The 15,062-nt window shown below is 37.3% G+C and overlaps 1 protein-coding gene across 12 annotated transcripts in view; it reads left to right on the forward strand.

The window, feature by feature from the left end:
• The window catches only part of CALD1 (caldesmon 1), a 182,429-nt gene that overhangs the window by 52,397 nt on the left and 114,970 nt on the right, over window positions 1-15,062 (forward strand). The gene's annotated exons all lie outside the window — the stretch shown is intronic.

Raw genomic sequence — 15,062 nt, forward strand, 5'->3', positions numbered from 1 at the left:
CATGCACCTAGAGCCTGTGCTCTGCAACAAGAGAAGCCACTGCAATGAGAAGCCCACACACCACAACGAAGAGTAGCCCCCACTCGCCGCAACTAGAGAAAGCCCGCGCACAGCAATGAAGACCCAATGCAGCCAAAAAATAAATAAATAAATAAATTTATTTTAAAAAAAAGACAAGAAATTCAGTGTTTGAGTTCTGGACCCACTGCATTATGAGTAATCGTAGACATTGGACTTAATTTCATTTTTGTCAAATGGAGATGATATACTCTGTATCTCACAGCGTTCTTATGAGAATCAAATAAGATAATGCATGATTCAGCTATTACGATGGGAAGCGTATTTGTGTGCTTTCCATGCTTTCTCTTTCAGACTACTTTTAGAGGAAAGTGGTAGCAGCAGGTTATTTAACTGGTTGCTTTGGTATAGGTATCTGCCTTTCATTCAGAACTTACCATATTCTGCTTGACAGCTAATAAAAATTCACCCATATAGTCTTTCATTTATTCAGTTAATTGAGCAGTTAGCCAATGACAAGCTCTTAATGAATATTCTCTCTGAAAATAGGTGATAAACCTGTAAAGTTTCCCTGACTGTCTTGTCACTAGATATTCCTTTGAAATATTTTGACTGTTTCTTGTCCATTTGTTCATTTTATACATATTTGTTGAGTGATTACTATATCTTAGGTAATTGCAAAGTGCTAGGGGATCAGTGGTTTAAAAAATAAAGGCAGACATGCCTTCATGGAGCTTTCAACCTGGTAGGAAAGACAAACATTAAATAAACAGATATCCAAACATAAATGTCATTACAAATTGTAATTGTACATGAAGATAAATAACAGAGCCATGAAAGAGAATAACACGAAGGGAAAAAATCTTAAAAATCTGTATATCTAATATAATAATATTAATTTGCTATATCTTGGCAATAAATGGATAGGATACTTAAAGCTTTTAACATGTATCTTGTGCTTGTGCTATAACACAAAAATCAGTGTTTTGTGAGTATTGCAAAACCTTTGACTTTGAGGGTTTAAGGAAAACTAAGGATTATCCAGGTGAGAAATGTGCTGGTATTACTAAGGAAGGGTGGGGGAATCATTTTAGTCTTAGAAAACAGCATGACCCAAGGCTCTATGGCCTGCAAGATTTGGATCCATGCAAGATATTGAAAGAAAGCTAGTGCGACCAGATCACAAAAATTGTGGTACCAGAGGAAACTGGAGATGTATGTTGGGCCAGATCACAAACAAAAGTGTGGGTTGTGATAAATAACTGAATCTATAATCTAACTGCACTATGAAGATATAGAGGTATTTTAAGCAGGGCAGTTATCTGATCAGATTAACGTTTTTAAAAAGATCATTATTTGCAGAAAGCCAGAAGATTCGAATAAAGAGACCAGTAAGGCATCTCCTGAATGGCCCAGATGAGATAAAGTGGCTTGGATTAGAGTGGTAGCAACAATGGTGAAGACGAATGGACTGTTTCTAGTAAATATTCTGGAGGGAGGATCACTAGACTTAGTAATTTATTGCATGGGGAGTGGCGGAGAATAGCTGGTGAGGAAGAAATGTCTGGAGAGGCTCCCAAGTCAGGGCTCAAGCGGCCCAGTGAATGCTGGTGCCATTTTTGAAGATGGGAACAATTCAGGGATTATCGACTATGTTCAATTATATTCTTTTTGCCAAAAGAAAAAGGAGCAGTTCTTGAATATTTTGTGAGTTGTAGAGAGGAAACAAAAGTGTAAAGTATAAACCCCACCTTCAGAGTACTTGCACCCTAAGCATTAAGCCCACTATTGACACTTCCTAACCAGACCTTCTCAAACCACCAGTGGCTCTCCTATGATGCTATGGGTTACCTCACTACTAGGACTTCTTCCTTCTCTTCCCTTCCACTGTGTGTATCTACATATAATGTGTTTGTTATAATAGTTTAATTTGCTACACTTTTGAATTATCTCATTTCTCAAGGCCCAAATTGGTTAATCTTGAAAATTAGGTTCTTAAAGACAACTTTTAGGGGGAGTTTTTCTATAATCTTGGCAGTGAATGGATGATACCAGAGGCCTTTACAATTTTGTCTTGCTATATTATTTGCTGTAACTCATTTACAAATATTTTGGTGACATTGTAATTACTGTCCCAACTTCTCCAGTTGGTTATTTGAAAACAAGAATTCACATAAAGAAAATGTGATCAATTTGATCCCTTGGAATCACCCTCTACATTACTTAGTAGTTAAAAACGAAGTGATCGAGATTTAGGGATAAAGATTTATGTACAAGAATGTCCATTACAGCATTACTTATAATAGCCCAAACTTGAAATATATGTCCAGTGATAGGGGAATGATTATATAAACCATGACATTATTAATCATGTTAAATGAATGGTGTAGGAAAATATGTATAAGTGAAAAAACTGAACACATAATAAATTTGTTTTTAAAATAGGATCATATGTGTTAGTGAAGAAAACCAGAAGGAGATATATTTAAACTTTAAAGTAATCTTAGGGCGGGAAGGATTAAGAGACTTTAAGATTGTTTTCTACATATATTTCTATATTTTCTAAATTTTCTATAATATAATGAAATTCATATTTGTATATTCTCCATAATAAGATGTATAACTAATAGCTTTCAGAGATAGGTCTGACTTTACAGATTTAATGATCTGGAACCTTTTGCAATAGAGTAGAATAGAAACAAAAGTAGTCTTGAAAAGCATCAGTATTTCAGCCTGCCTGTAAATAATTGATGAGTACTGCATGAGTTGCTATGGGGATGTAAATGGTATAAAAATGTGATTGCTCACTCAGGGATCTTATGATCAAGTGCCTGCACTCCTGGATTTCCCTCCTTTGGATTCAAATAGCCTGAAAACATAATAAGGACCGTTTTTATTTTCATCTCTGAGCTTTTCCTTTTGAGGCACATCAGGAAATGAAAGGGCTCAGAGAGAGAGAGAGAAGAAAAAAAACACTGCCCAAACAACCTAAGTATCTGTGCAGCCTTGATACCATTTAAATTCTGGCTAAATTTAATGTTTTCCTCTCTCACACTTGTAGTATATTTCACATAATGTATTTATAGTTCTATCCAAGATTCTAGGATGGCATTTGTATGTAAGCTTAGTTGTTTTGAGTTACAGTCGTTATTTGTTTTTCATTCTTTAGCAGTGATTTGTCACAATCACATTTTATGTTCCAAACATGTAAGGATTGTTGTCTTGTCTCTGAAAAGTACATTTTCCTATGTTTTACAGTTATATATATGTCAGCTCTATTCAGCTTACATGTGCCTTCGTAATGCCAGAATTGCCATTTCAAAAGACAGAGAGCTGCCCAATGTGAAATTATTTGGTGGCAGTTGCCCAAAAGCTTTTGTTGAACTAATTTATCTTTTTCACTTAATTCAATCAACTCAGCTATAAATGTTGTCTCTGATGAGGCTTCTGTTGGTATTTTTGTTGGCATATGAATAAAGACAGATGCTATGTTTAAAAAATGCTGTTCTTTAAAGATAAATTTATTGTAGGATGTTAAATTTGAAATATTGTATTAATGTGAAAATGGGTTTTATTGATCCATCTGTGTCTTCACTCCATGCTCCGTTTGTTTAACCACACACAGTTTTTTAAAAGATAGCAGCCTGGGTTTAAGTTTGTGGCTATAACAGATTGACGCTGGGATATTGTCCACATTACCATCAACCATCTAATATAATTGCCAATAAAATTGTTAGTACCAGGCTTCAGCGAGATTCTGATTGTCCTCTTTGTATCCACTTTCAATCTGGTCCCAGAAAGAATGACACTGGATAATGAATCAAGATTTAGAAATGGGAAAGTTTGAACATCTGGAGACTTCATTTATTTATTCACTAACACATATTTACCGAGAAACTAATATGTGCTCAGAACTGCGCAAGGCACTGGGGATACAGAAGTGAAGAAGATGTTAAGAGAGTAGATCACATGTTAACAGTTCTTAACACAAAGAAAAATTAAAAAAAAAGAACTCAAGCCAAAAAAGTGAATAAGATATAAATAGTTTAATATTTATTGGTTTTCTCACTAGGGAGTTAGCTCTGTGAGGGCAGAGATCTTGTCGCTCTCTGTCTCTGCTACATCCTTAGCAACTTCCATTTCTTAACTGGAAATAGAATCTCAAACTGGGCCTGATGTTTTGTCTCATGATATAGAAATAGAAGAAGAGCAGATCTCGAAATTTTTTTCTCCACGTGTCATGCCTGCGGAATGATATTCACAGGGAAGCCTCACTCATGGGAACACACATAGGAAAGCCTTTTCTTCCACTCAAGAAAGATTCCAGGAATAAAGCTGAGTGAGAAGCAAGTTTATAGAGATAACCTTGAATCCTTCCTAATGTTTTTAAAAAGAGTAAATCACATGAAACCTCAAATTTCTGATGATACACTTCACAGGTAATGATGCTGGGATCGAGACTTCACGTGGAAAGCCACTGTGGTGGGCCACCATACCTTGACAGATCTATTTTGATGTTCAGATGCTTTGGGGTTAGGATGGTTACTTGAAGGATTTATCAGTTGTAACACTCCCCCCACTATGTTATTACTGCAAAGACAGTGCAAATTGCAAGGGTCACAAAGAATCAGTTCTCAGGATTGTCATTTTGAAAATTTTTATCCCATGATAGCAGTTGGGAATCAAATCAGTGGATTCATCTGTCTTCTAAAAATAAATGTAGTGATTGATCTGTCTTAAAATAAAAAATAACCAGCTCCTGCTGAATGAACTTGGTTGTTAAGTAACCAACAAGAGGCAGAATGATGTTCTGCAAAGAGAACAGATTTGGGGACCTGGATCTACTCACCACTAGCTGAGAGGCCTTGGGTAAACCATTTAACCTCTCCAGGACTCTCTAGGTCCCGTTTATAAAATGTTGCCAATCATATTTGTCTTACTGATCTCCAGGCTTGACATGAAAATCATTTGGGAAAAGGAATGTGAAAGTTCTGTTTACTGTAAAATTGCTATCATTTGTATTCTTAACCCACTGGTGATACCACTAGTCACTTGGAAATCAGTCCACAAATGGCTGATCTCATTGATGATAGTAGCATAATTGCCCTGTGACCAACCCACTTCGTCCCTACCAAGCATTCCAGACATTTCAGTGCAGAAACAAGGTCTCTGGGAAAAAGTCAAAAGGAGACTGATCAGAGGAATTCCACTGGCCCTTCCCAGGGCCCTGTGCACAAAATGGTCCCCTGTGCATTGTTATTTTGCTGTGTTTGCCGATGTCCAGTTTCCAAGACCACAAACATTCCGATAACTGGGTGATGATGAACAGAGACAGAGTGAGTGTGATGTTTTACCAGTTTTCTAGTGTAAAGGCCTCTGTATCTCATCCATGGGATTACAGCCTTCACTGGCTACTCTTTGAGTTAAATGTGCAAATGAATTATGCAGAGACTGATTTTTTTTAAATGCTGAGGAATGACATCAACCAGCAAATTTTTTTCAGGGCTACACACATTGATGGTTTTGCCTTTGTTACATGGGTGAGACAAGGTGATTCTAGGTTCTGACCTGAGCCCACAGCCCTACCACTGTTCAGATTCCGTGTCAGAGTTTTGTGCTTCACAATGACTGGATTAGGTCTCGGCACACAGCCCTGGAATGGAAGAGAAAGTTGGGCAGTGCTAGCTGGTTAGAAGGTAGAGAAGAGGAACAGGATCATTCCACTTTCAGTGTTATTTTGCTTTGTGTTTTTGCTCATCTTAAGCAACTGGCCATAAAAAAAATATAATATACAGCCCTGTTCTCAGGTACTTAAATTTTAATCAGTAGTCAAAGCTAACACTAGAAAAAGTTTTAAGAATACTTTAAACAAAGTACATATTATATAACAGAAACAAGAAAATCAATTCACTAAATCAATAAAGTGTGCTCAAATTTTCCACTGAGTTGACTGAACTGAATAAATAATCCAATTGCTTTGATTACCTGTAGTCTCAACCAGAAAGTACTGAATTAGGGCATTGCTTCTTTGTGAATATCCAAAACTCCTGAGTACTGAGATTGTTAATAAACTGAGAATCTATTGGAACTAATGGGTTCGATTTATTTAAACTTACAATTATCAAACTTATTCTATATGCCTGAAGTTTACTGCACAGGAGATATATTTATAAGTTATTCATCTTGCATAGCAAGGATGTAGGAAAATCAGAGCCCTCATACACTGCTGGTGGGAATATAAAATGGTGCACCCACTTTGGAAAAATGTCTCATAGTCCCTCAAACAATTAAACATAGAATAATTACCATATAACCCTGCAATTCCACTCCCAGGTATATACCGAAGAGAAATGAGAACATATGTGTGCACAAAAACTTGTACACAAATGTTTATAGCAACATTATTCACAATAGCCAAAAGATGGAAACAACCCAAATGCCCATCAACAAACAAAATGGATAAACAAATTGTGATATATCCATACAATGGAATATTATTTGGCCTTAAAAAGGAATGAAATACTGATACATGCTACCATATGGATGAACCTTGAAAACATTGTTCGAAGTGAAAGAACTCAGTCACAAAAGACCACATATTATATGATTCTATTCTTATGAAATGTCCACAACAGGGAACTCTATAGAAATAAAATATAGATTTGTAGTTGTTTAGGGCTGGGAGATATAGGGGCTATTTCAGCGGTGGGGGGGAGGTGGCTAAAGGCTATAGGGATTTTTGAGGGGTGATGGAAAATGTTCTAAGATTGTGGTGATGATTGTACAACTCTGAATATACTAAAAACTATTGAATTATACAGTTAAATAGATGAATTGTGTAGTATGTGAACTATATCTTAATAACACTGTTACTTAAAAATAAAATAATACATGGTAAATACTATATATTCAATTTAAAAAATAAAGAAGCCATACATAGCCACATAGGCAGAAGAGTGCCATGTAGACTATATCCTTTGGAAAATTTAATATACATAAAAATTAATTGTACCATTTATTATCACTCATTGGAACCCTAGCATTTAACACAGTGCCTTACAGATAATACAAACAAACATCAGTGCTTGTTGATAATGATAATGATCGTGGTGGTGGTGATGCTGATGTTCATGATGATGATGATGGTGACAGAGACAATTACGACTGCGTTTCCACAAGCTTTGGACATGTAAAAATATCTACATTAGGTTTTTCCTGATGTGAGGCAGTTAAACCAAATTCCAGCTGCAGGCACACCATGATTCTGTAAAGAGAAATGTTACATTTTTCTTAGGAGTCAATGGCTTGTATGTTTGTAGCCACAGGAAGCTTATCAAACACTGAGGTCAGCTACTTTCCCATGAGAAGTCCAGAAATTTCATAATACCATAAATTACTTTTACTTTCCGACTTGCTTTAGAGAAGTAGAGAACTTTTCATACAGCTTAAAAATAAACATATGACCCTCACCCTGCCATGGACACATTCTTAATGCTTCTCTGATCAGAAAATATCTTACCTCTAAAAATCTATTCAGATTCTTTTATTAACAATTGAAAAATCTTGGCCAATGCAAACAGCATCATAGATTATTCTTAATTCAAAAATTGTCCAAGAAAAAATAGGAAAGGCTGCAGCAAATAGGCACTGTTTTAAGATATCAAAGCCCTTCTTTTGTACTATTATGTGATATTGTTCTGTTCTAATAAGAATGTTTTTTCATCTTCATACTTGTGCAAAATTGGCTCCTCTGTGAACAAAAATATAAGCTATATTCTTGGCTTCCCATGAAATTTTAAGGGGAATTCAGAAAAATTTCCTTGGCCACCTTTGGTAGTCCTGGCCACCTAATAGAAATAAGCTAAGGGTTGATTCATTCTGCTTTCCAGATAGAGAATAATAAAGGAGGAGAAAAAGAGAGGAGTAATGTTCGTTGGGGGCCTATAGCATTCTAGGTTATATGTTATCTCATTTATTCATTCATTCACTCACCAATAAACTTTTATGGAGCGTGTTATATGTCATAGAATTTGCTAAATGCTTGGGATAGAATTATGGGTAAGACCATGTCCTTGCCATCAAGAAGCCCATGCTCATACAATGACAGCACGCTGTGGCAATGCCTCCATAGAGGCATTAACAAAAAACTACCTAGGCACAGAGGAGTAAAAACCCTTCAAGGCAGTTATTATTATCCTCATTTTTAAATAAGTAACTGACATCCCACAAAGAACTTCCCTAAGGTCATACCTCTGTTATGACCCCACAGCCTGTCTTCTTTCACAATTCCATGCTGCTTTCAAGGGGAAGACCTATGTCCAACCCAGCTGAATAGTGTAAAGCTTTGTTAGCAATCCAGTGAATCTTTTTGTTGCAGAATGCCAAGAGAATTCTTACTTTCATTGGATAATTGACTTTTTCTTGAATTATAAGAGCAGTTTCCTTAGTCTCTCGCTTTATTTAGTCTGCCTGGTAGCTAAATTCCTAACATAGTATCCTATTAATACACCTTGTCTCTCTTATCTACTAGTTTATACAAATATCTGTGTATGGTTGTATGCATAATTCCATGATAATATGAAAAAATGCATCCTATGAAAATCAAAAGATTCTCCCACAGATGTAAAAATTCACGCTGAAATACAAGCAAACTATAGACAAGTGTTGCTCAAGATACACAGGCAAAAGCTTAAATGGAAACATACAATTGAAACAAGTGAAGAGGAAACTTTGTGCAGTGCAAGCACTTAATGCACACGTGAGGCACTGGAGATAGATTTGGGAAGAGTGGTGTTTGAAAGTGAAGAGGGGAAACTGTGGTTAGTAAGCAAGGGGCTGAATGCACTGCGAGGTTTCACAACATCTTAAGATGATAAGTAGTCCCTGTATTTGAATAGCTTTGGTATGGGCCACTTGCAAAAACATTCAATATTTCCCTTCTAAGATATAGTAAGCCAAAATATATATGTGGAAAGTTCACTAAGTCATTGGTAAATAATCCAGTGTTGACTTTTAATTTAGAAATAACTGGCCAAATTGATCCCAGCCTTCCCGACTACAATTTTCCCCCTGCAGAGTACATTGATTTGTATTACCTTTTTGTTTTCCCTCATTGTTTGTCTTTCTTTTTATTATTTTATTTTCCTACTAGTGTAATATATGACTGGGAATATTGAATTTTCATGATTTTATGTATTTCGAGCCCATAAATTCCCTTTTGTTGTCATTTTTCCAGATTGAGGCTTCATCTTTTTCTATTCACGTTATTAAAATAATCATTTTACTGATGTGTAACATACAGAAAAGTGCACAAATCACAACTGTACAGCATGATGAATCTTCACAAAATGACCACAGTGATGTAGTCAGCACCCAGATCAAGAAACAGAACATTACTTAGCACCCCAGGAGCCCCCCTCGTGCCCCTTTCCACAGTCATGCCTCCTCCCCGCCACCCCTGGCCACTGCCCCAGGAGAACCATCATTCTGATTTCTAACACCAAGTATTAGTTTTGTCTGTTTTTGAATTTAATATTAATGTAATCCTATAGAATTTTATTTTGGTGTCCGACTTTTGTTGTTTAAAATTGTTCTGAGATTCATTGCCTGAGTGATACTTAGATTATTCTAATTTGCAATACAGTATTTCATCGTTTGCCTACCACAATTTATCCATTTTACTATTGATAGACACTGAGTTGATTTCCAGTTTGTGGCTGTTGTGAATAGTGCTGGTATGAGCATTCTAGTTCACGTCTTCTGATGAATATATGCATGGATCTTTGCCGTGTATACACCTAGGAGTAAGATTTTGAGGTCTCCAGATCTACAAATATTCAACGTTAGCAAATACTGCCAAATATCGATATTTTACCTAAGTGATTGTACCAATTTACATTGCCACAGCAGTGCATAAGAGTTATAGTTTCTCATCAAAATGTTGAATTGTCGGTCTTTTAAAGTTTAGTTATTCTAGTGGTGTGTAATTTGAATTTGAATTTTTCTAATGATTAGTGAGATTGAGCACTTTTTCATATGTCTGTTTGGCCGTTTTAATATCCTCTTTTGTGAAGTACCTATTAAAGTCTTTACTTATTTTCCTGTTGAGTCATCTATCTTTTTTATTGATTTGTGGGAATTCTTTGTATATTAGATACAAATCCTTTGTCAGATATATGTTTTACTAATATATATTTTCTCAGTCTGTGACTTGCCTTTTCACTCTCCTTATGGTCCTTAATTTTAATGCAGTACAGTTTATCAATTTTATTCCTTTATGGTTAATAATTTATACATCTTGTTTACAAGATCTTTGCGTATCCCAAGATCATAGAGGTACCTTCTTTTTTCTGAGAGCTTTAATGTGTAAGTTTTCACATTTAGATCTACAGTCAATCTGGGATTGGGGGAGGGGAGCGTATGATGTTAAATAAAAGTCAAGATTTGGTTTTCTGTTTGTCCATGTGGATAGCCAACTGAGGTGCTAGGTGACATTACTTTCCTCCAAATTGAGTTACTCTATCTTCTGGTAGTTTGATAGAGTTGGGGAAGTTCACTTTAGTTGAATTAGGGCTGAGGTGATTTGAAACTCATCTGCCATTTTGTACACCTCCATTGACCTCTAGTTTGCCCCTTCTCCACGGATGAACTCTCCAAAGGTCTAACTGAGACTGTATCCCAAGACCCTTTCCTCTTTTTTTCCCTTGCTTCCATTTTTTATCAAAGTGTAATTCATATACAGTAAAATTTACTCTTTTTAGTGTACAGTTCTGTAAGTTTTGACAATACAGATAGTTGTGTAACTTCCATCACAATTAAGATATTGATATATCAACTCCAGAATGGTTCTTCCTTCTTGAACTTTGAGTTTTTCCTACTTAGCTCCATGAGACTGCAGAAAACTCTGCTGTGCTTTTCAGAAACGTTCTGCTTAGTTTCTTATTCTCTTATATACTCTTGTCCTTTCTACTCCAAGTGTTCAGTCATGGAAAGAGCTTTGGAGTCAAACAAATCTGGGCTGCAATTTCAACTCTGCTACTTGTTAACTATGTGACAGTGAATCTGAATCCATCTCCTTACTTTCAAATAGGACACTAAGAACAACTATTTTCACAGTTTTCTTTTTAATTAGATAACAGATATCAAGTACCTTGCACATAGTAGGTGTTCAACAGATTATAGATATTATTATGTGATACATTATCCTTTCTCTCAGAGCTATAAAATATACTCATCTCTTAGAAATAATGGAGAAGGGGTAGGGTAGGTGGTCCCTGGAAAGCAATACCTTTCTCTGGGAAACCCATTAGATGCTGAAAAGGGTGAACGTGATTGAACTTATTTTATTCACAACCATAACAAGGTCATTCACAGATACTAAGACATATACAATACATTTTTTCCCTTAAAAGGCCATAGAATTCTACATAAACCATCTGAATTGGAGGGATCTTAAAAATCTATTCCAAATGCTTCATGTTACAGATGAAAAAATTGAGGGGCCAAGAGTGCTTAAATGACTTGGTCAAGGTCAATTCACTCATTAGTGTTTACTTAAATGACCCAAATTCCCTGAGATCACATATTTACTCTCTTCTAAAATACTCCTAGCTCCCATATTCAGCTATAAATGCAAAACAGAGACAATTCACAAGAGACAATTATTAATGTTTTATTGTTACTGATACATTTTGACTAAAACCCATAGATCTATTTTTAAATATTTTATTTCAATTATCCCTACACAAGTTATGTGACTTCCTGCCAACTAAGACTGAAATAGCTTCTTACCATTCCTTTCCCATTCCAAGGATTATATCCTGTAGTGTTTCATTCTTCTATTATTAAGAAATATTCTGCCTTATCCTCCAATGCACAAGACTGAAAGGAACTCATGTAAACCCACAGAAGGCAGCTCTCTTCAGGTTTACCAAGTGAACAGGAGCACAGGGGGACCTCTATTGTTCTGGACACTGGACGCACAGGGGACCATGTGTATCCCTGGCACTCTCCCCTATGGGTAGGGACAGATTACCAGCACCTCTACCACCCTCATGCTTTCTGGCAAAGGTGGTACTTTGAGAATAATTTTTTGGTAAGTCCCTTTGTTCAGCACATCTTTCAGCATTGTGTGTTCTGCTAATACACAGATAAGCTTGAATCCCATATGGACTGAACAACTTGGAAGAGTTTCATGATCACAGAGCACACAGTCATCTCATAAAACCCTCTGCCTCACACCAGGGTTCTCAAGGGCTCCTCCAGGAACACTCGTCACATGAGTGACTCTTCCTTAGAAATATATTTTCAGCCTAGATAGCTCCTTTTCAGAGAGATCATCCCTCACCATTCAGTGGCCCTCCAGTGGCCCTCTATCACATCACGCTCTTTTATTTACTCACTATTGGAAACCTGTATGCTGTCTGTACTCCACCAAAATGTAAGCTCCATGAAAGCAGAGTCCTTGCTCCTCACCGTGTGTCCCATCCTGGCTTAGAGAACTCACTCAATGAATAAATGAATGTGGACGTGTATCCTTCCCATACGCCCATCAGGCTGGGTCAGCCCCTGGATTTGAATACTGGCTTCATTAGCCAGTATTAGCTTCACTAGCTGGGTGAATTTAGGCAAATGTCTTAAACACAACAAACTTCTCAGTGCTTCTCCTAAGTTAAGAACATGTATCTCACTAGGTTGTTGTAGTGATAAATGAGATAGATGTGTGCAAGGAGCTTAGCACAGGGCCTGGCACTAAAAGCCCTTATTACACGGTAGTTATTAATATCTCCCTAATGAGAGAAGGGCATGTTATAAAAGAGTCAAAGGGGATTTTTTTAGTATAAATATTCATGTTCAAATCAAAGGATCCTAGCTCGACTGTACAAGACAAAATTATAAATTAATGAAAACCTGGTTCTTCTTGCTGACTCCATAAAGTTATTCATTTTTATAAAGGATCCCTAATTTAACCTTTGCAATAACTCCCTGTTATAATAAGTTATCATTTGAGACCCTCCCCTTTATCCAACGCCTTGGTGTCCCTTTGAAAAATGGCATCTTTCTGTGAACGCTTGTGGTAGGAATTTTAAAGTAGAATTGTAACCACTTTTTTCAAGTATGTACTGTCAATATTTTTCCATTTGTGTAACCTAGGGAGGGGCTAGTTTCTATTTGTCATGCTACTGAATGGCGTTAGATAGAGGTTTCCTAAGGGTTTTAAGAAAATCCCTCCTCTCTGAGGACTAGAAAGCTTGTTGAAAGGAGAGAAATTCCTCCTTCCTTTTTTATTACACCTTGATTCTCCCATAGTGAATGCTTTCATATAAAACCCAAATTCCCCCACATGCCTGAGCAGACAGTTCAATCAAAGGAGCAATAAATAGCACCTGGCTGTTTGCCACTGGCTGGGAAGGGGACTGCGGTAGGGAAACGGGCTCATTTACCTCACACCGTCCAGCTCTCTCTCCCAGCCCCTCTTCCTTCATCTCGGGTCGTTCCTTTCCTAACTGTGTCTGGTCTAGACTTAGCTTTGCCTGCAGAGAATTTCAGCAACTGCCTCTGAGCCAGGTCAGTCAGAATCTATGTGTTGGGCACTGAATAAAAAGCTTAAAGGGATCCAGTGAGTAATGGTTCACCCAGGCATCTATTTGAAGTTGCAAGGTAGCTGACAGTAGAGAAAAATTTTAAAACAAGGAGTGAGAGCTTCATCAACTTTCTGCCCTTCCATCGTAAATCTGAAAATAGAAAGTATATCTGAAGACAAACTCTACATTTAGTCACTTTGCTATGCACTTTATGGTTTCTCTCAAAAGCCTTTTTGTCTTTTTCTCACTAACAAGATAGTTCATAAACATATGCAGAGACTCTACAGACCAAACAAAAAAATTTTCCCCTGATCCCTGATTTCTTTATTTTTTCTTTATTCATTCCCAATTTTAAAAATAAAAAAAACTGAGGGAATTGGGACCAGGGAAAGGGAAACCAGGCAAATAAACACTGACTCTGCCAGAGGGTTTGGGGAAGGTACTGTGAATTTTTTTCCCTGCAAGTTTAAATCTCTTGGTTTGTTCATTTACAATCCAGCCAAGTAACTCCTTGCTTTCTTCTAGTCTATGCCTTAGTTGAAGCCTAAGAGTCAAGAATGGGAGGCCTCCGTGGGATGGGTACTATAATCTACATCAGCAACTGAATGTAGGGAACTTCTTCTAAGGTGCAAATTCCTGGGCACCTCTCTGGAGGTCATGTCATATTTTTTAAAACAGCTCTCCCAGAAGATTTTGATAGGTGGCCAGCCTAAGAACCTCTGTTCTAGGGAGACAGTACATCATAAGTGCAATGAAGCCAGGTACGATGGTTATTTGTCCATTGGCATATCCCCAATATGTTCCTGGCACATAGAGAGGAGCAGGACTTGGAGCGGAGCCCTCTTACTTGACCCCCACGTGTGCCCAGGGCTCAGTGATTTGGAAAAGAATGCTGCATCTTTATCTCAGTGACTCTCAACCTGGCAGCACTGTAGATTCACTGGGGACAGTTGAGAAACACATATGCCTGGGTCCCAGCCCCTCAAATCCTGATTAGGTTGAGCTAGGTACTCTAGATGCATGACAATACAACAGTTGTTTAGACGAGTGCATTTGGGACAAGTAGGAAGAGGTGGTTGAGGTTGATGGAGGGGAGCTGAAGACAGCCTGAGTGACTGCTCAGGAATAAGGAAGTGGATGGCAGCTTGTCTTGCTGACCAATTTACAAGCCCCTCAAGGTTCCCCAATCCCTAGTTTGCAAACCAGCCTTCATCAGATGGATACAAACCATAGATAACATGCTAGGCAGGTTTTTGTTTTGTTTTTTACCTGTGAAAACTGAAATGAGAATCTAGGAATCCAGGATCAATTTCCAGCAGTGTGATTCCAAGCCAGTCCCTTAAACTCTATGAACTTCTATTTTCTTCCAATGCGAAATGGCAAAGGGTGGGGCGGGGGAAAGCAAGGTATGTTCTTAAGGTCCACTTGAGCCCATTATTCTACTAAATGAAAGGCAAACAT

Source organism: Balaenoptera physalus (assembly GCF_965194825.1).
Source record: "Balaenoptera physalus genome assembly, chromosome: 8".
Classification (NCBI taxonomy): Eukaryota; Metazoa; Chordata; class Mammalia; order Artiodactyla; family Balaenopteridae; genus Balaenoptera; species Balaenoptera physalus.